The 22853-nt window shown below is 39.8% G+C and overlaps 1 long non-coding RNA gene across 1 annotated transcript; it reads left to right on the top strand.

Moving 5' to 3' along the window:
• The first annotated feature begins 7894 nt into the window (after nt 1-7894).
• LOC125392927 (uncharacterized) lies at nt 7895-21108 on the top strand. The gene is made up of 4 exons (XR_015735133.1): nt 7895-8110; nt 13959-14158; nt 19059-19145; nt 20965-21108. It is a non-coding gene; the product is annotated as an uncharacterized LOC125392927 (long non-coding RNA).
• The last annotated feature ends 1745 nt before the right edge of the window (nt 21109-22853 follow it).

Raw genomic sequence — 22853 nt, 5'->3', positions numbered from 1 at the left:
GTAGTAGTGAGAACTAGAGGTCTGAAATCAAGATGTTGGCAGTGTTGATTCTTTTCGGGACCAGTTAAAGCGGTGAGTTGCAGGCTCCTCACCATACCTTCTTCTAGATAGCTAGCCTTTCCCTGTATCTCTTCACATCTTCCCCCTATGCAAGTCTCAGTATCCAATTTTTTTCTCTTTAGGATGCTGGTCATATTGCATTGGCCCTACGCTAATGACCTCATTCTGACTAGATTGTGAAGATTCTATTACCAAATTAACATCATTTTCTGAGGAAATAAAGGTTAGGCTTCAACACAGGAATTTGTGAGAGAGGCATAAAGTTTAGTCCATATAAGAGCTAAGGTTTGCTCTTACTAAAATAATTTTAAGTACATTTATGATTCAGAAGTTTGGTTTATTGGATGGAAAGTGCTCTAGGTTTCACTAGGTCCAATGTAGAGATGCCCCTATCTCTCCAAAACGCAAAGGCTTTTGTTTAAATGATTTATTTCACAATGAATATTGAGACAGTCTGTTCTATCCCCCTCCAGATTATAAATGTCTATCCTCACAAGGGCAGGTAAATCGTTATAACCATTGCATCCGCTGATGCTGACATGAAAGGAAAGGCATACCTTATAGGGAGGGGTTTGAGGCCCATAAAGTCCTTGCTGCTAAGCACAAGGACCCAAGTTTGTTCCCCCACAAGGTGGGGCTTGCTTGTAGTTTCAGTTCTGGGGAGGCAAAGAAAAGTGGATCTCTGGGAAAGAAAGAAAAAAAGGAAAGAAGGAAGGAAGGAAGGAAGGAAGAAAGGAAGGATGGAAGGAAGGAGTAAGGAGGGAGAGAATAAAGAAGAGTGTGTAACCTTTATTAGATTCATATTAGTCATTTTCAAATTTCTTTCCAGTTTTAATTTTCTACAGTGCTTCTGTTACCTGATGCAAATTCGTGAGTGGTCATGTCCTTCAAAAGCCATAAGGTTCTTTCGAGGATAGACATGGCCAAAAAATTCCTTTCTGCTCCCTATGTTCATCTACATACAGAATTTCTAAGCTGGAGGAGAAAACTGAGATAAAAAGACCTAAAAGTGGTAATGTGTGTGGATTTAAATAAAATCATCTTAAGTGACACAACCCACACTTTGGCAACTCTGATCAGTTCCATACAGCGACTTAATGCTTCAGAGAAACCTAATGCCCCGTGGAGCCTGAGTCCTATGTGAACCAAAGGAGAACTTTATTTGGTTACTGACACTAAGTAAAATTTCCTTTGGGAGAAACTACTTCAGAGAAAAAGACAATAAACCATCACACCACGTATTAAGACAATTTGAATGTTTGACTTCCCTGTGAATTGATGATGTTTGTGCAAAAGACATTGAGACAAGTGCTTGGAGCACAGTCATAGTAATTATCTCACTAGAGCATCAATCATGAAATATTAGGAAAATTCATTCTTAAATTGTATCCATCTCTCTCAGAGTTACCAGGAAGCTACTTACTACTTCAGGAATTTTCCTTAACCTCACGTTTTTTTCCCCAATAAGATCAATGCTTTCACCAGCCCCCTTCAAAGCTATACTTCAGATCAACATTGCTATGACTTTTGGCATAGAAATTCTTTATACACTCTGAATGCTTGCCTTCAAATCCACTGCAAGAAATTAGGGGGGTTTTGGAAAAATCATGTTAATATACACTGTTTACTGTTTTCACCTTTTTGCTAGAATTGGAATTTTCAGCTTTCTAATGGTTACCTGTTTACATTTTTCCTCATAAAGTCCTGGCTTCTTAATAGAATTTTAAAAGTGAGGAAGACACATTAGAGTCTGACAGTAATCGTGGAGACATAGGAAGGAAACTTAGTCTGCACTTTGAAATAAAATTATTCACTTAAATTAACACATCACACATTAAGTCAGGATAATGAAGTCATGGACCATTGAGGACACAGAAATGTACACTCTGAATTATAGAGCAGCATAGTTGCTTACACTATGTTTACCACTTTACATTACTTTGAAAAGGTAAACTAGATTGAAGAAAAGTCCAAAAAAATCTTCAGCAAGGGCAAGTGATCCCTTCTAAGGGTAAGACCCAGTATCCCATTCATAGCACAACCATGACTTTCTCTGCGGGAAATGAGTTCTTTGGACCAAGCTGCAAGATTTGGCTTACAATGTTCCCCAGTGATGTACCTCTTTGATCATACAGGACAGTCCTAATATGGAACTTGTCAGCTCCACAGCCATATTCCTAATTTGCTGACCCTTCAAGATGTTCGACATTCTGTACCTGGTGGCTTGGCTCAGCAGTCCAGATCCTATTTTTAAATTTTTTTTCAAATTTATTTATTTATTAAAAATTTCCACCTCCTCCCCTTCTCCCATTTCCCTCCCCCTCCCTCTCCAGTCCTAAGAGCAGTCAGGGTTCTCTGCCCTGTGGGAAGTCCAAGGTCCTCCCCCCTCCATCCAGGTCTAGGAAGGTGAGCATCCAAACAGACTCGGCTCCCACAAAGCCAGTACATGCAGTAGAATCAAAACCCAATGTCATTGTCCTTGGCTTCTCAGTCAGTCCTCATTGTCAGCCACATTCAGAGAGTCCGGTTTGATCACATGCTCCATCAGTCCCAGTCCAACTGGCCTTGGTGAGCTCCCATTAGATCAGTCCCACCATCTCAGTGGGTAGACGCACCCCTCGTGGTCCTGACTTCCACACCATCTAATTCACATGTTGGCGGGCAGAGGAAGATGAGGGTACAGCTTACACGTGTTGTCCTGACTAACCCTGCACTTTCCCTGGCCAGATGAGCTTCTATAGTTATTCTCCCTCTCTTTAAGCCATCAAACAAAATGAGAACAGGATAACTAAACCCCTCTCTAAATATCCGACCTTATAGGCACTTGGGAACCTCTAAATAAATAAGTAAATGAATAAATAAATAAACATTGCTCTCAACAATGACCAGCCCTGTGAAAGCCCGTGCCATAAAGAAAAAAGCTGCATGAATGATTTCCACGCATCATTATTAAGTTCACCACAAGTTCCATTAACCTTTTCAGAAATCTTGTTATGTACCATCTGTTGTCATGGAAACATAGCTTCTATTCACCTGACTATAAAAATAACTTAATTGGTGACCTTTCTAGTGAAATGCCATTTAATGAGGATAGTGATATAAATGTGGGCTTCTTTAATTTCAAATGGGACTCTCGCTTAACTTTATTCCCTACAGGGTTAAAGCTGCTTACCACACCCTTGGCTTCCATATATCCATCCCTATAGAACTGTAACTTGGTTTTGTCTGACAAAAAAAAAAATCACAGTCACCAAGAATGTGGACAAGACGATAGCTATGAGAATGGTAAATATTAAAGCACCCAGGACATTTTCAGTGTGTGTTTTCCAGCAGGTTGGTTGCCTGGTTTGTTTCCTTATAAGTGTGTGTGCAATGGTTGGTAATCACAGCAAGAATTTTATCCCAGATGGTACTATTCCACAAACATTTCAGGGAATTGCAATATCTTTAGATGGGAAGAAATGCTGTTGGCAATTAATGGCAAAGTGCAGAAGGCAAAGATGTGGAACCACATAGTAGTCTTCTATGATATTTTCCTTTTTTGAGGTGTGGTCTCCTGTACAAGAGGCTGACCTTAACCTAGCTACTTATCCAAGGATGACCTTGAACTTTAGACTCTCTGGCCTCCACTTCCCAAATGTGCTTTGCTTATCTCAGGGAAGCATCTGCTCAAGAGAGCTACATTCTGGCTCTATATTCTCCTAGAATTTTAAAGCAGTTTTGTTGTTTAGTTACTCAAACAACTCTTTTTGTTGTATGAAGGCAGAAAATAATTAATAAAACAAGGTATAAATTCACAGTTTACTATCCCAAATTGAGTGATGTTGGCATTTATAGATCTAGCCTTAATACAGTGGGTCTGCTTGACTGCTGTTGCCAGTCACCATGTGGTGTGTGTGTGTGTGTGTATATGTATGTGATATGTGCATTTTTGTGTGTATGTGTGTATGTATGTGTATGTTTGTGTATATGTATGCATGTATATGTATGTGTATTTGTGTGTGTATGTGTGTGCATGTGTGTATGTATATGTGTGCATATACATGTTATTTTTTTTTCTGTGTTAGAACACCTGGCGGAAGCAAGTTAAGAGGGAAGGGGAGGTCTTTTGGTTTTGGGGGTTTTTGTAGTATTTTGTGTTTTGGGATTTTTTTTGGCTCACAGTTCAGAGCAGTGGTTCTCAACCTTTTTAATGCTGTGACCCTTTAATACAGCTCCTCATGTTGTGGTGACCCCAAGTCATAAAATTATTTTTGTTGCTCCTTTATAACTGTAATTTTGCTATTTTTTTGAATCACTGTATGTAAATATCTATGTTTTATGTGGGTCTTAGGTGACCCCCATGAAATGGTTGTTTGACCCTCAAAATGGTTAAGACTCATAGGTTGAGACTAATGGTGTATCTTACAGGGAAGGCATGGAGGCTGGAGTGGGCTGCTGCATGGAGACTCGAGTTTGCAGTGTAACCTACCTCCTCACACACTGGCAGGTCAGGAACCATGAAGACTCGAGTTTGCAGTGTAACCTACCTCCTCACACACTGGCAGGTCAGGAACCATGAAGACTTGAGTTTGCAGTGTAACCTACCTCCTCACACACTGGCAGGTCAGGAACCATGAAGACTTGAGTTTGCAGTGTAACCTACCTCCTCACACACTGGTGGGTCATTTACCGGGAGTCCGGAAGCACAGCTAACCTATCATCCTCAAGGTCAACCCCAGGGATTGATAGGTACCACGTCCCTAAAGTTCCAAATGCTCCCTAAACAGTGCCATTTGTTGGGAACCAAATGTACAAACTCACAACCCTGTAGAGACATTTCAAACTTCAGGCATAATACCATATAATATCCATGTTTATTTATGTTGGATCATTTATTCCCCTGTATACAAAGGCATCTACATATATACCTGTAACCGCAATGGGCTCACACCGTACATTTATTTTGTAAGCTGATTTAGGTATTGCACAGGAAATTGTAGGACTCTTTCATGTAGGGAAGTGCAAATTTTCAAAAATGTAATTTAGTTAATACACAGCGCTTTTTATCATAGTTAATAAGAGCATTTGCTTGATCTGATCCATAAAAACAAAAAACTGAGTCACAGGACATGAATTCTTATGGGCTTCTGATACAGGTTGGCATATTAAAGATGGAGGACTTTGAATTTGTGGGTACTCTTGTGATTGCTTTGTGCCTGTGGAGCTCTCCTGAAGGCTGCACCAATAGGACAAATGTCCAACCTAGCACACATTTACCAGAGAACTATCCATTATTTTTTACTGAGTGGGGAAGTTAGAAAAACTCCACTATTGGACCCAAACTATCTCTAACACCTTGCGTTTCCCAGTCTATTGTCCTACTGTTGTCAGTCACACAAATCTGCTTGCCTGTGTACATGTGGATGAATGACTCTGCCCGACTAAGAAGGTGACTAAGTGGAGTGGTGGCCAACCCCCTGTACAATAATGCAAAATCATTAATAAAAAAAAACAAACAGCACCCTATCTCTGCTTTTAAAAGTTTCTTTTTATCTTATTTTATATTTATTTTGTTTTATAGACAGTTTTGTATTATTTTCATGAAAACATGACATTCAAATAACTTATGCTTACTAATTTTGAAGACAAAGCTATGAACATTGGGCATGAGGCAATAACCGACATGTTTCATTATTTTTTTAATTATATTTTTTAATTGTATGTGTATGCGTGGGGGCATGAATGTGAGCACAGGTGCCTATGGAGGTAAGATGTTAGAGTTATAGGTGGTTGTGAGCTATCTGTCATGGGTGCTGGGAACTGATCTCAGGTTCTCTGCCAGAGCAGTTGTGCTCTTAATCACTGAGCCATCTCTTCAGTTCCTCCCCTTACAACTTGTTTTATCTTAACCGTAATCCTCTTTCCCCCAAAATAATAGAACTACTGGTTTCCTTATAATTTAGTTTGGAATGGTTTGAATGCCCCCAATGTAGGAGAGTGTGAATGTTAAAATTTCAGAGCTTCAAAGATATCCTGAATTATTGGGAAACCAGGCTGTACTTAGAGTCACCACAGAACAACTCTGGAGTGGTAGAGCCACAATAGGACAGCTCTGGGGGTTGGAGCCACGATAGGACAGCTCAGTCCTGGAGGAAAAGGTGTCCTGAATTATTGAGACACCAGGCTATCTAGAGCCACATTTGGACAGCTAGAACTGCAATAGGACAGTTCTGCCCCGGAGGAAAAGTTGTCCTGATTTGTTGGGAAGCCAGGCTACCTGAAGCTGGAGCTGGGGTGCGGTGGGAGATGGTCTTCCCACAGGATATAGCAATCCTGCTCCTCTTCTGGAGAGCCACGACAGCTGAGCTCTGTTCTGTTCTATGAAACGGAGACTGTGCTTTGTTTCCTAGTGGTCCAGATTCGAATAATCACACAAAACCAATATTAATTACCACACCATTTGGCCAATAGCTCAGGCATATTTCTAGTTAGCTCTTACATCTTAAATTAACCCATTTTTCTTAATCTGTATCACCACGAGCCTGTGACTTACTGCGTCCTTCTTCTTGGACAGCTACATGGAGTTTCTTTGACTCCACCTTCTTTCTCCCAGTATTCAGTTTAATCTTCCTGCCTAGTTCTATTCTGCCCTGCCATAGGCCAAAGCAGCTTCTTTATTAACCAATGGTAATAAAACATATTCACAGTATACAGAGGAGAGTTCCACATCATTGTACCCCTAAGGGAACATCCTAGCAGAGCTATCAGCTTCTTGTATCCAAGATGTTAGTTCTTTTGGTAACACTCTGCCAAAGAGGAAGCCCCTGCAAAAATGTAGCAATTTCCCCAGCCTCCCGAGAAAAGTTGTTGCTTTTTCTGCTCAGCCTCGTTCAGTGTCCCCTAAAAGTGAGCATTCCAACATGGTTCTTCTGTTCTGCTCAGACTTGCTTATCCCAGCTAAGGGAGCATCTTGGCAAGGTTTTTCAGCTCAGTTCCCTAAGGGACGTCACAACCAGATTCTTCTATTCTGCACCAGAGAATACAGATTGTCACCCAACACTCTTTTGAGAAAGAGATTGATTTGTGAAGGAAGAGTCCATAAGACTGGCTGCCTGTGCCAAGGGTGGTGGTGTGTATGTGTGGGGAATGGGGCTTCTTAGGAGTAGAGTTTTCCTGGAATGAGGAGGTATTTGTTAGTTTTCCCTGCTCAGGGATTGGTTAGTTTAGTTGGCTCTGGTTTCATGGCCAAACTGTGTTTCTTTCTCTGGTCCTTTTTAGCCTTTTGGCTCTAATATTAGGACCAGAGCATATTTCTTTCCTTGGCTCTGATTCTAGGGACAAAGTGTGTTTCTTCGGCACTGGTTTCAGAGTCAGGGCATGTTTCTTTGATTCTGGGTTCAGGGATAAAAATGTTTCTTTCTCTGACTCTGGGTTCAGAGTCAGGGTGCTCAGTGATTGGTTGGTTTCCTACTCAGAAATTGGTTGGTTCAGTGGTCAGTTGGTTAGGGGCAGGGATGGCTTTGATCTCAGGACCAAACTGTATTTTTTTTCCACTGGTCCTTTTAACCCTTTTGACTCTAATCTTAGGACCAGGGCATAGTTATTACACTGACTCTGATTCTGGGGACAAAGTGTCTTTCTCTGGCACTGGTTTCAAAGTCAGGGCATGTTTCTTTGGTTCTGGACTCAAATCAAACAATGTTTCTCTCCCTGGCACAGGTCTCAGATCCAGGGTGTGTTTCTTTCACTGATTCTGGGGTCAGAGTCAGGGTGCTCAGGGATTGGTTGGTTTCTTGCTCCAATTGGCCCTTTTACCCTATACCTAAGGTATATTATATGTAGCAGGGTGTGGCTTCTGTGTTGGTACTGTTGGGAGTTTGGTGAAGGAGTTCCTTCTGTTTGTGTGTTGCTTTCATTGGTTAATGATTAAGAAAACTGCCTTGGCCTAGTTGATAGGGCAGAAATTATGTAGGCAGGGAAGACAGAACTGAATGCTGGAAAGAAGAAAGGCAGAGAAAGGGTGGAATGCCATGGAGCCACCAGAGACAGACATGCTGAATCTTTCCTGGTAAGTGGTGATACACAGATTAATAGAAATGGGTTAAATCAAGATGTGACAGTTAGCCAATGAGAGGGTAGAGATAATGGGCCAAGCAGTGTTTTAATTAATACAGTTTCTGTGTGGTTATTTCAGGGCTAAACTAGCTGGGCAGCCGGGACAAACAAGTGCCCTCTCCTTGAAACAGGAGGTGATAGAGTCTCCAGAAGTTAGGGCCTAGTCAATGTTCACAAGTTCATTGTGGACCTGAGTTAGTTCCTTTGGAAAGATTGCTAATAGTTCTCATTTTATCCTTTAACTTCTGGACAGTGTGTTATGAAAAGAATAAGCCTTGTCCACCCAGCATAACCAAATGTAATCACTTGCTTGTTACTACGCAGGCTCCTACTGCAGCTGTGTTGCTTATGATGTGATGTAGCCAAGAAAACCTCACTATAGAGCCACTTAGGCTTTATACCTCCAAAGCTGTGAACTAAAGAAATCTCCCCTTGCAGCAACTTGTCTTAGATATTTTGTGATGGGGATGAAAATATGACTAACATAAAAGGCAACCATTTTCTTACAGTTATAAGGCAACTGTGGTTATGTGAAGTCTTAATAATGTCCAAGACTTGTAAGGCTTTAGAGTAGGTGAGGCTATCAGGACATTGAAATTAAAGATTGAATTTTCTTAGAGATTTACTAGGATAAACGTTAAGAAATTTCCTAGGAAGATATCACTATGGGATGGGGATTTGCATGTCCTCAAAATTTATATGGTTAAATCTAATGCTTGATGTGATACTGTTTGGAGGAGGGGCTTTTAGGTGGTAAATAGGTAAAGGGAATAGAGCCTTCCTGGTAGGATTAGTACCATGCTTAAACATTGTTAAAGAGTTAAAGAGAATCTATCTATCTATCTATCTATCTATCTATCTATCTATCTATCTATCTATCTATCTATCTTTGCTGAAGTTTGCTTGGATTGTATATCTGTCACACACACTTAAATTATCTTTGTCTTCTTGTCTCCATATAAGTCTATTTTTGTTTGTCCTAACCCCAGTAGCTAGGTGATTCTGCTTAACTGATTCAGGTCTTTTGGCTACTAGATATGTTCATTTTATGGAATAAATATGAATTATGATCTATTACATGTCCTCACCTCCCCCATACAGGTCAATAGTTATTTTAAATCTACTAACTGATATCAGACACACAAGGAAGGATGCTTGACAGTGACAGCTGAGGTTGAAGGTGAAGAGTTACCAGTAACTAATTTTTCATCCTCAGAAATCTAGTGAAAACCACAAAATACATTTTAAGCTTAGAGAAACAGAATTGTGAATGTGATCCTATTTTTGAAATCATAGGTATCTCTTTCATAAATCTAACATGAATTTACATCAGAACAGCATATGGTTTGAAAGTAATTATACATTTTAATGAACATGAATCCATTCCTATTAGCAAACTTATGTTGAACAAATATTTTTAAATGTTTTCTGTAGATATGTACTGTTATGATACAATAGAGTGGGTGTTTAACAAATTAAAATTAGTATAGTTTTGTTGCCTACAGAAGTAAGAATTATTATATATATATACACATAGATATGTTGCTCATATACATAGTTGTACATATATAGTATATTTATGCTTGCTATATATATATATGAATTTCATATGATGAAGAAATACAAGATAATTAAAATAAAGCAAAAAAACAAATTAAAAGATAACACTATGCCTTACATTAACATCAGAAACACAGAGTCAGTTGTCACTTGTTTCCATTATGGATATGAGTTATGGAGCCAATATTCATAACTTTACCAGGATAGCTCTTAAAATGGACATCAATGGGCACCATCAAGATCTTCTCTGGAAAATCTTTCATCCTATTCCCAAATAAGAGGAAAAAACTTTGTTGTTTTCTCTCTGCTCTGTTTACATTTTTCCCATTAGTCTTTGGAATCTCTACACTGGAATGCCATGCTGTATGCTATAAAACTCAAGTCCCTACTCCAAAATCATGATCAGGGCAACTCAGAAGGATTCCCCTCTTAGTTTGGAAGATATTATTATGGGATAGATGTTTGTAGCCCTTCATAATTCATATGCTGAAGTCTATGCCCAACATGATAGTTTTTGAACAAGGGGTAAATTATCTTTTATGATTTATTTTACCTTTGACTATATCTGTGTATGAGTATGTGGAGTTGGGTGCAAGGATCCCCAGAAGCCAGAGGCATTGGATATGCTTGAATTTGGAGCTCTAGGTGGTTATACGTCACCTGGGGTAGGTACTAGGATCCAAACTTGGGTCCTCTGGAAGAACAGTTTTGTACCCTTAACCAATGAGCCATCTCTCTATTCCCTGCATGCTCAATTTTTGTTTGATGATTACTCTGTGGGACACTAGAGGCTGTTACAGGCTCAATAAGAAATGATTTGATTGTACAGAAATGTGTGGAGCCGTCATACAGTCCTAGATACAGGAGATACCAAGATAAATAAGGTGTGAAGAACGGACAGAGAGAGGTTATGATGGCTCCTGCGGGAGAATAAAGAGAGTCTGGGCATGGGACTGTGTAGCATGTAAGGACAGCCTCCTGGGGTAGGAAAGTTGGGAGAGCTAGCCAGATGAAATAGGAAGATGATGGTCCATCCCTCGGGCTTTTTTTTTTTTTTGGCAAGGCTAGAAAAGAATGTGAGAAATATCTGTAAGACATTTAGAAGATTCAAAAGAATTTTGGAATAATGCATAGCCAGTGATGTTCAGGGAATCTACTATAAAGATGTATCTAGACTAGTACAGGTGACATGAAGGGGGTGATAGGGGAGGAAGTCATTAATTAGGGAAATGGGTAGGAGGACAATACAGAAGGAGAAAAAAGAGGGATACATAACACTAAGTGTGCTTGAAAAAGATATAGGGAATCATTCTTTTATGTTTACCAAAATTCACATGTAACACATGTAAGTGTATGTATACACACACATATATATTTAAATGGAGTTGAATGATGATACTCCATCCAAAATCCATAAAGTATCTAACAAAATTTCCTGTACCAGGCACAAGAAACCCCCTTTCAAGTTGTTTGGCTAGGCAAATCAAAAGATTCCTGAAGTGAGATAGGTTATTGCTACTGCCCTTAGTTGGCTGCCAGGAGCTGAAGGTAAGTCCTTACTGCTGAAGACATCACACACCCCGGACATAGGATGCAGAGGGTTTGAGCTGGAAGTGACCCAAAAGCCTTATCACCTAGGACTAGCTTCCACAGTCCCAGGAGGTGATGTGCAAGCTTCTAAAGAGGAAAACAATCAAGAGTGCTACTCACTTGTGACATGAACATTGTCACTGGTCTACTGTTTTGAAGACCAAGGCATGACCTTGGCAACTCTAACAAAAGAAAACATCTAATTAGAGACTTGCTTAAAGTTTCAGAGGTTAGACCATGATCATGGCAGAAAACATGACATGTCACATCTCTACATGACAGCACTTAGACAGATGTGGTACTGGAGAAATTGTAGTATGAATTTTCATTGGTCTTAAAAATAAAAACCTGGAGTGAGATATCAGGGTTAATGCTGAAAGGTAAGAGAATTAAAGGAGCCAGCTACTAGAGAGACTTCTTACAAAATCCTCAGACTGAATGGGATGTCCTGTCTCTACAAGTCCTCAGACTGAATACCGTCAGCTCCTGTCTCCTCCTGCCTCATATTCCTCTTTCTACCCAGCCATATTCCTTCCTGTCTCCATCTCCCCAGTGCTGGAATTAAAGGTCTGTGACTCCAAAGTACTGAGATTAAAGGTGTGAGCCACCACTGCCTGGCTCTGCTTCTCTTTGATACTCGATCAATCTAGCATAGTTTAGGGTGGCCTTGAGCTCACAGAGATCTGTCTGCCTCTGCCTCCTGTAAATGGAGAACGTTCTTTCATTTTCCAGCCACCCAAACCCAGATAATCACACAGGAACTATATGAATTACAACACTTTTTGGGCAATGGTTCAGGCAGTTTCCTTAGTAGTTCTCATATCTTAAATTAACCCAGTTCTATTAATCTGTATATCGCCATGATGTTGTGGCTTACTGGTAAGGTTCCAGTGTCATGCTCCTTTGGCAGCTACATGGTGTCTCCCTGACTCTGCCATCCTTCTTCTTGCATTCAGTTTAGTTTTCCTGCCTACCTACACTCTGCCCTGCCACAGGCCAAAGCAGCTTCTTTGCTACCAAAGATATTAAAACATATTCACGGCATACAGAGTGGAGTCAGCCTCCCAAATGCTGGGATTAAAGGTGTGTGCCACCACTGCCTGACCGCTATAGTTCACTAGTGACTTGCTTCATACTCTGATCCTCAGATAAGCTTTATTTTTTATAGCATAAACAAAATATCACCACAGAAAATTTTACATCTTGATCCATTTGCAGAGATAGATAGATAGAGAGAGAGAGAGAGAGAGAGAGAGAGAGAGACAGAGAGAGAGAGAAGGAGACTCTAGGCCTGGCATGGACTTTTGAAACCTAAAAACCCACCCCAATGAACATTTTCTCCAACAAGGCCACACCTCCTAATCATTGTAATCCTTTTAAATGGTTCCACTCCCTGGTTACTAAAGATTAAAATATAAGAGCGTATGGGGGCCATTCTTACTCAAACCACCACAGATACCAACCACAAAAATGGTCAGCATGGCAAGATATCCCTACAAGTGTAATAGTGTTGCTTATATCTTGGAGGTAACCTATAGCTTTCTAATTGGAATCATGGCTTACTTAACAAGAGGAAATAATGTTTGGTACTACAAATGTAGCAACTACACTTGGCTAGAGAAATCATGAACCTTAGAGGAGAACCTATTACCACCACCTTCCTAAAACAATATAGTTCCTAACCACATTCTAGTGTTTATCCTATATCCACAGATAAAAGCAGCTCTCACCTCTGTTCAAAGAAGATTCTTTTTGCAGCAATAGGAGACCCTGATGGAAAACACACATCTTATCAAAACACAGAGGACAACTGACCATAGGCTGCCCAGTCCACGTGAGCCAACTACAACACAGCTCCTGCACATAAGGCTCAGGGAACATCACTGACGAGAGAATCAGAATATTGTAAGAGCCAGAAGGCCGGGAAGTCTGCTGTGACCTCAAGCTTTCTAACTATGAGGAGGAACATCCATGAAACCCAACGTCATGAACACTAACAAAAACCTCCTGAGTCATCCCATTACCTGCTGACATCCCAGAATATGTGAGGGAAATAGTATGGGGTCTGACTCCTAGATAAAGAACTATACGCAATTAACACCTACTGAAAGCGGGAAAGCTGATCTTCCCCGGGATGAAGTCATGATTGCTTTTGCCCCAGCAATCTGTCGTGGCCTCTCAGTGACCCGCATGTTTTGATGTTTTATTTATGAGTTTAACTGTGTGCTTGCTATAATGTATTGTATAAGCATATTACATATATAAATATTAATTTTACATAAATGTGAATAATAGACAATGATGAAAGAAAAGGAAGCCATGAATTCAGGAAAAAGTGTTAGTGGAGTTGGGTGGACATAGGAAGGGTAGGAGGAAGGTGATAGAGCGAGGAAATGATGTAATCATATTTTAATTAAATTCAAAATGTAAAAATAAATAAAATGAGAAGTTAGGGACACATGGGGAAGGGAGGAGGTGGATGGATTTAGGAGGGGTTAGGGGAAATAAAGGGGATGAATATGACCAGAATACACTGCATAAACTTCACAAGGAATTAATAAAAACACTATATTAAAAATATTTATCTAGAATAGATTTCAAAGGGCTCATAAACCTGAATTCTTATGTGAGATTTATCATTTCCTTTTCAGGTATAACTAAAAATCAGTGGTGCCAGCAATCTTGGTGACTGTCATCAAAAGTAATCAAGTATTGTCATTTCATATTATGGTTGCAGATATCTTGACATAATACGTATGCCTTGTAAAATTGCAACGGTTACAAGACTTGTTGCTTTGTCTTGTTGTTTGATGGGTTAAAAGAGAAGCACACTGACAAGTATTTCATCACGGTAACTATTTCACAAAAACATTCTTGTGTTGTATCTGTGTGCAAGTCACCTTCTATTTCAAAATAACATTCTGAAAATACTGCATAAGCTTTCTCAACTGTAAAAAAAATCTCCATTTTAAAAGATCGAGAGTCACATGTTAGAGATATTTCAGAGACGGCTTTTGTGATTTGGGAGGAACACTGGCACAATGCTGAGTGAAAAGAAGCTGGAACAATGGAAAATTTGCTGAGGAGGCTGAATGTATTTAGATAAGGGGAAATATGCAGTGAACAGGAGCACCGAACATAAGAAGTGAGGAAAAGCTCTGCAGAGAAGTGGGGAAGAGGGGGGGAGAGTGTGGAAACCAGGAGACTGCAAGTCCAAAAGGGGACAAAAATTATTCAGAAAAAATAAAATAAAGCTGGTCGGTGAAACTGGGCACTAGTGAATATAGAGTGGGGTGGGACAGTGTGCAACTGAGAAGGAAGGAAGGACCAAGCCCCTGGTTGATGTAGTCTTCATAAGGATAAGGATACTTTCTTTCCCCAGAGAAGAGGAAGCCACTTCAGAACTCCAAACATGGAGGCAGGATGATTTTACTCATCCTGTATAAAAGGACTCAAGGCATAAAGGGATTAAAGAAGAATAAATAGAGTGGAAGTCAGAAACCAACAACGCGAAGATGCTGTAGGCTCTCAAAGGAGGTGGTGGTGGGGAGGGAAGCAGGAAATTAAATAGACAGTGATGGCTGACTTTCTGTGTCGGGTACCGTGCACAGTAATTGCTCATTATTTTTCTGGGTGCTTCTATTGGAGTGCTTTAGATGAGATCAATATTTAAATCAGTGGATTTTAGTGAAGTAGATTGTTCCCTGCCATGGGTCTTGATGGGTTTTGTTCCCCACTGTGTTGACAGGTTAGTCTTCAGTGTAGTCATTTTGAAGTACTGAGACCTTAAGAAATGGATCCGGGGTTGGGGAGATGGCTCCGTAGGTTAAGTGCTTGTCATACAATCATGAGGACTTAAGTTAAAAAAAAAAAAGTCAAGCACTTCGATGTACACCTCTAATTTCTACACTGTGGAAAAACGGAGATGAGCTGTTGTCTGAGGCTTCCTAGACAGTTAGTCTAGTTGAATTGGTAAGAAAGACCCGGGTTTAAAGAGACATTCTGTCTCAAAATACTAAGATGGACAGTAACTGAAGAAGACACTCAGTTTGAACCTGGCTTCTACATGTACATGCACACTCACACACACACACACAATCATGTACATACTCATGCATTCACATAAAGAAGTAGATCCTGGAGGATGCCATTGAGGCCCCTGGCCTAATAAAGGATTGCACACTCTGAAGTTCCCCAGTAAGTTCCTGAATGAGCTAATAAGACAAATGGGCCCCACTCTTTCCCCTCTGGCTTCCTGTCTTGCTCAGTGTGCTCTTTCACCATGGGTGAATTCTCACATGTGTTCTTATCATGTTACCATTTACCACGGTGTCCTCACAGAGGACTACACTGTACCTGATTTCTTGGTCCCACCATTGTTTTGTTTTTTATTTTCTCTGAACAGGTATTTTTGCAACCTGTTTGGACTAATGATTTGCCTTATCTCTAGGCTTTGCTTCTCTTTTTAGTTATAAATGCTGCCTTTTTTGCTTTGCGTCTTCTTGCATTTCCGAAGCAGTCAACAGAAGCCAAGGATAGGATGCGCTACTTTTGTGTTGCTCTGACCAAATTGTTTGACAAAACCAGCTTAGAGAAGCTTACTTTGGCTCAGCATTTCTGAGGAATCTTTATCCATTGTGTCGAGAAGGCAGAAAAGGGTGTGGCGGTTCTGGTGGTGGAAACACAAGACAGCAACCTATTGGCATGCTATCGGACAGAAAGCTAGCAAGCTAGACACAAAACAAGGCTGGGTAAAATCCTCATAGGCCCAGTCCTGTTGACCTACTTTCTCCATCAGCAGCATCTCTAAGTTCTCACATACTGCAAAACTGTTCCACAAGCTAGGATCAAACTGAGAGCCTGTGGGGTACACCACAGGTTCAAAACACAACACCGAATACTGCACTACAAGCCCAACATGTATTCTTAGATATGGCTGCCCCCAAATATCCAGTTTTATCAGTCACACAAATTCCAGACTCCACAAAGCATTTGGCTACAAACACAATTCAGCCAGGCTTTTTTGTCTCTTAAACACTGGCACCTTTTAGTTTCAGTAGCACGTTCTTCCCTGAGATTTCATCAGACTGGATTTGAATTTTGTATTTTTAACTATGCATATGCCCTTGGATCTGTGTTTTGGGTTTGTGCACAAGTGTGCACGTGCCTACAGAGGCGGCAGAGGGTTCCAGATCTCTGTTGTGCCTGAGTTAATAGATGGTTGTGAATCTTCTGAGTGCTGGGAATCAAACTTGGGATGTCTATGAGAGCAGTACATGCTCTGAACTGCTGAGTCACCTCTGCAGGCCCCAGACGGTTTCAGTCTATGCTCCTACCAATATTCTGATCATGACAGGTTAGGTCATCTCTAAGAAGACTGAGGCTTTCGTTCGGCTCTTTTCTTCTGAGTTCTTACCAGAGCTGCCCCTTCTTCTCCATGCATTTACTAGCATGAAATTTGAAGTTCTTCCAGAGTCTACCCACTCTGAAACACCAAATCTACTTCTATCGTTTCCATATCTTCTATAATAGCACCTGATTTTTGGTGCCAATTTCTGTATTATTCACTTGAATTGCTGTAGCAAAATACTTTAGACTGGATAATTTGTAATCAGCATAAATTTATTGCAGTTCAGAGAGCAGAAATATTCAGAAGTAGTAATCAGTAAAAAAAGAAAACCCAAAAAATGCATTTTTATTTTATTTCCTTTTTGAAAAGGGTATTTTACAGGGAAAAAGTGATTATTTCACTAAAACTATAATCTACTTTCTAGACACATAGTCTACATACAGTCAACTATATGCATGGTGGGATAAACTTTACCAAATGTATTTACCTTCAAAACCATTACCACAATTATAATCTAGAAGATTTCTTTTTACTCCCAAAAGGTTCATTTAGGTTTGGGTTCCATTCTAACCTACCCCTATCTAATTCCCAGGAAAATAGGAAGACTCCATCTCTTTCTAAATATGAATTGTCTCTTACAGATTATTATTTTTTGAATGCAGAAGCATGATATGTTTTCTTTTGAATCTGGCTTCTTTTAGTCACTGTGGTTTTGAAATTCATGTTGCTCAATATCCTAGCTAGTTCTCATCTTTCTATTGCTGGTAGTATTCTGTTATCTTATCATATGGCAACTCACCAAAATATTTTCATCCTCTTAACTTATGTTAGATTTGGGATTATTTCCAGGCTTGAGAAGATTCTGAATTAAATTCTTACAAACAGTTGTGTGCAAATCTCCATGTTGGCACATGTTTCATGTTTTTATTTTCTGTGAGAAAACATGAAGTTCCTGGATCGTAGAGTTAAGCAAATATTTAATATTAAAGACAGTGTCAAACTGTTTTCGAAAGAGAGTACTCTTTTTCTTTCTTATACACAACAGAGAGAAATTTTGCTTGGTCCAGACTCTCTCTCCTCAGCTTCTTGATGCATGTCTTCATAACTTTAGATACTTTAGTGGATATAGGCAATTTATTGATTTTATTCTAATCTTCTTGTCACTGGTGATTAATGATTAAAAAAAGCTACAGAAATATATTTCAAGAAAAACAGACCAGCTAATTATAAAACTTCTTTGGGACACAAAAAATCTAAAACATACAAAATATTTTGAGGGAAAGGGCACGTTTTCTATCTCATTTTAGAATTTATTACAAGACTAGAGTAATTAAGACAGAGTGGTGTTGTGGTGTATTGATGAGCGAAAACAATGTTTTTAGAGGCAGACTTATATGCCCAATTGATTTTTGCTGAAGGGCTAAAATTAAGTCAATGAGAAAAGCATAATTGTTTCAGTAAATGTTGTTAAGAAAAAATAAACTTTAATGTTGCATTATACTATATACAAAATTTAATTCCAATTGAATCATACTACATGAAAATAACCTTTAAAAGTCATGGAAATTTTTTTGCAAAACTTGGGAGAGACAGGGTTTCTTACACAGAACGTAAAATGATGATTAACGGATCCAAGTTCAAGGGCATCTTCTATCAAACAAGATTTTAAACACCCTCAGTATAGTGCAGAGGTTTATTGTAACCACTCAATAGTATAATTGCAAGTATTATAAACTGTAGGTAATTATAACCCCATTTGTAAAATGATACTGTTGATCACTATGTCTTTGACACCCTCCTAAGTTTTCCATATTATCACTATAGATATTAACTTGAAAGACTCTCAAGTTGTGAAAAGTCAATAGCAACTTGAACAATGTATCACTGACAAAACTTTCAGATATTTAATTGTAGGATCTTTAGTTCCTACTTTATCATAATTAAAAAATTGATTGATTTCCCATAGGCAGTTTAGGTTTCCAATGGTGCTCATTTTTAAAAATCTATTTTTAGAAATCAAGTTGACTCATTCAGAAATTGAAATGGATTTTTAAAAAATAAACAAAAATCTCTTATTGCATTTTTATAAGGAAAGGAAAGTGGGGAACATCCTAAGGTAACGTAATTAGAAGATGAGTTCCTTCCCCTTACATTCCATGTTCATCCTTACCTTCAGAAATCATCACATTGTTCCTTTGTGGCGATTTGAATAAGAAAGAGCCCCATAGACTCATGTGTTTGTTGCTAGGTCCATAGGGAGTGATGCTGTTTGGAAGTGTGACCTTGTTGGAGTAGGTGTGGTGTTGTTGGAAGAAATATGTCACCATGGAGGCAGGCCTTGAATTCGTATATGCTCAAACTATACCCAGTGTGAGACACAATCTCCTTTTGCTGTCTACAGACCAAGATGTCAAATTCTCAGCTCACTCCCCAAGAACCTTGTCTGCCTGCACGCTACATGATGATAATAGATTAAACCTCTGAAACTGTAAGTCAGCCCCAAGTAAATGTTTTCCTTTGTGAGTTGCTGTGGTACTATGGATTAATCCTTTTCCACACTATGAATATGTATTACTCTCATTGGTTAATAAAAACATGACAAACCAATAGCTGGGCAGGAAGTATAGGTGGGACAGGAGACACGGAGGACTCTGAGAAGAAGGATAGAGTCAGAGGAGATTCCAGTCAGCCATTGAACAAGTAGGACATGAAGAAAATGAGGTAACAAGCCATGATTCATATAGCAAAGCACAAATAGTTATGAGTTAATTCAATAGTAAAAGCTAGTTAGTAATAAGCCTGAGCTATTGGCTTAGCATTTATAAGTAATATTAAGCCTCTGAGTGATTATTTGTGACTGGTTGGTTAGGACAGGAAACATCTGTTTACACTGTGGTGCTGTGAATCTTTCTGTCTCCCCAGACAGCTCCCAAATCATGATACAGAGATTTATTATTAATTATGAAAGCTCAGCCAATAGCTTAGGCTTATTTCTAACTAGTTCTTATAACTTAAATTAACCCCTTTATATTAATATATGATCTGACATGTGGCACATGGCTTATTACCTCATTTCCTACATATCATGCTACTTCTGTATCTCCTAGTGACTTTATCCTTCTTCTTCCCAGTATCCTCTTTGTCCAGAAAATCATGCCTAACTATTGACCATCCAGCTTCTTGTTAAACCAAATTACAATGGCATATCTTTATACATCATTAAATATCTTGCAACACAATGGTCATGGAGTCACTTCACAACAATAGAAGCCCTAACTAAGACACCCTTCTTTCTCATTTGCTGGTATCAGGCAAAGAGAAAGCCTCTAGTTGGGAAACTGAATGAGAAAAAGTGTTGCCTTACCCCTCAGTACTGACTTCAACTCTGTCACTAATGAGGAAACAGTGATGTCAGAGCTGAGAATGCGATCAGGTTACTTGAGGCTGGATCCATTGGCCAAAGAGAAAGGACAGAAGCAGCAAACTGCAGCATGGAAATATTACCATAGTATCACGAACAGTGTATGCACTGCATACTTGTCAGGCCCAGGAAAGGCAACTCAATGCCTGAGGGTTGTCTCCAAGGATTCTCCACGGAGGTGACATTTAGCTGGAGCCTCTGAAAGATGAGCCAGTATTTGCCATGCAGAAATCAATTCAGTGTAAGTAGTAATAAATGGAGCTTAAAGAGGCAAACAGCCAAGCTGTTTATCTATGTCAGGTATCCCTGCAATCACACATTCCCATCCATCTTCCTTGCCACCGGCTTCCTGTATGTCTCAGACTCAACCCAGCAGCCATTTCCTCTTTCTCCCTCCACATTCCCTGCCAGTCTATCACCAATTTCTAATAGAGTCTTCTCTGCACTCGTTTTCAGGAGTCCACCATATTACCATATCTTAAAAAGAAATAAAGGAAGGGAGAAAGGAGAGTGGGGAGGGGAGGTAAGGGTCTACTAAGGGTGTCCACTAAGGTTCAGGAAACTCTGGAAATATTAAGATCATATTAATACAACCTTAACTCTTGGGAAGTTTATAATTGGTTTGGGAGTGAAAAACTAGCAATGGTTATCAAACAGTGGTATGGGGCACTTTCAGGTTATAATTTGTAGATGTGAATTAATGAGCTATATGGGATCACAACTGGGTAAAATTGACTATAATAGACTAGCTGACAAAAGTCTCCCTGAAAATCTGAGACCTGAGAGTAAATAATTGTTCTGAAAAATTGCATTTGAAAATTTTTCACTGAGCTAGAAATTAGGTGTTATGCACGCCAACTAGTTAATTCTTACCCACATTTCCCAGGACTCAATTCAAAGACCGTGGCTTCTGAAGGGAATCTCACCCACCTCCTCCATCTCTTTTCTCACTGTAAGTATATGCACTTACTCTGGCTTTCACTTTTGTGTTAGCACACCATGATATTATAAGCTCCCATTTCATTTTCTGCCCCCTGTGCTATGATCCCAAACATAGAGGCAGTGAGGATTTTCGTTTGTTTGTTTGTTTGTTTGTTTTTACCCAGGCAGCATCTAGGACTGTGGTTGAGAATTAAGAAGGCATGCAAAAATATCTGTCAATAGAAATTTTTCACGACTTAAAAAAAAATCCTACTGAGAATTCTGGAGAATACAGATTAACTGATTCCAAAACACCCCGTTCACTCCCCATACTGTCTCTGCCTTTAAGGAGAGTACACAAGGATGAGATCGTTAGGGGGAAAACAGTTCTCAAGTTTTCTACTCCACTTCTAACACAACCACAAAGAGAGACCCAGCTGAATTGACAATGAAAAACACAGATACTCTGAAACTCAACCCAGATTTTTATATTTTGTAAAGGTCTTAACAAACAAAAGTAGGTGTTTCTCCTGGCCCCGTCAGAGAGCAGAAGGCACTGCTGGTCACACGTCAACTCTCCTAACTGGTCCTGACAGGTACACTCCCTTAACAAGGGTTTCTAACTTAGCTGATGCATGTGCAGTTTTAAAAGCCTCAGGTCCCCAAGGACCATTAGGAGGAAAACTCGCCCACCACAAGATCTGTGTTTGCTGGATGGACTTATTGGCTGATTGGCACTGGCAGTGCCGAGAGTGGCCACTGACCTGATGTCGCGGCAGATGGCAGTTGTGAGAAGCATGTTTCACTAAAGGCAGGAGAATGTGAAAGAACACATAATAGTATAAGCTATGTTTGATATGTGATGGATTTGTGTTCTGAGAGGCAACTATCCGTACCACATCTGCTGATTCAGGCAACCCACACAAGAGACCAGACTCCAGTCAGAATTCTTGGTCTAGACCTGTCCCGACTTCAGCTGCTAGAGCCATTGAGAGCCTTTGCCGTCCATGGTACAAGGAGGTTGGGGGCCTGAAAAGAACCAGCTGACAGAGATGGCTGGGGAGGGAGTTTGAAATATTTTTGTGGTGAGGAGCATTTATTTTGTGTGTGCCTGCTTTGCGCTGAAATCACCCTAGGTGCTCTGAGTATTTCATTATTCAGCCTCTATTTCCATTTACCGAAGAGTTGTTGAGGTTTAATGCAGTCCCTTGGCTTTTGGCTTTGAAATATTCATGGGCCTTTAGCAGTTTCTTTCATGCTCACCTTCTCCCCCATTAGGGAGGAAACCTTAGAGGAAACAGAGGCGAGGAGCCAGCATAGCAGAGTGTTTATTTCTAGCGGACCTAATGCTGATCCCCCATGGAGCATGTCTACCTACCTCAACCTGAACAAAGGAAAGGGAAGAGGTCTGGGAAAGGGGATTTCACTATCTTTTCTCAGTTTTTATTCCCCTGCTCCCTTAGATGAAAGTCTAAAAGCTCAAAGGACAATGAGAGATTGCTCCGAGGAGGGACTAGGGGAAGGGCAGCTACTGAGATAGCGTTAAACACCTCCACACTTATCAAAACAGCACCTTCTTGTTGCTACTTTGGGGCCCAATTCCACCTACTGACTGCTCTCATGGTTTCTTGCTCTGTGTGATCCAGCTCATCTTTCTCAACCATGTAATAATAATAACCTCATAGTAGCTCATCAGACCGTGAGCAGATCTAAAAATAAGCTCATGGGTAATTTAGGTTCTAATTTACTAAAATAAAACCTGTGTGCATACATATATAAACACATAGTAATTCCCTCATATAAAATGGTGTATTATCTTCATATTATCTCTGCACATGTCTGTTGCTTATAAAG

The sequence above is a fragment of the Myodes glareolus genome, chromosome 2 (genome assembly GCF_982192425.1).
Source record: "Myodes glareolus chromosome 2, mMyoGla1.1, whole genome shotgun sequence".
Classification (NCBI taxonomy): domain Eukaryota; kingdom Metazoa; phylum Chordata; class Mammalia; order Rodentia; family Cricetidae; genus Myodes; species Myodes glareolus.
Note: the sequence above shows the minus strand (reverse complement) of the source record. Positions and strands in the feature narration are given on the sequence as shown.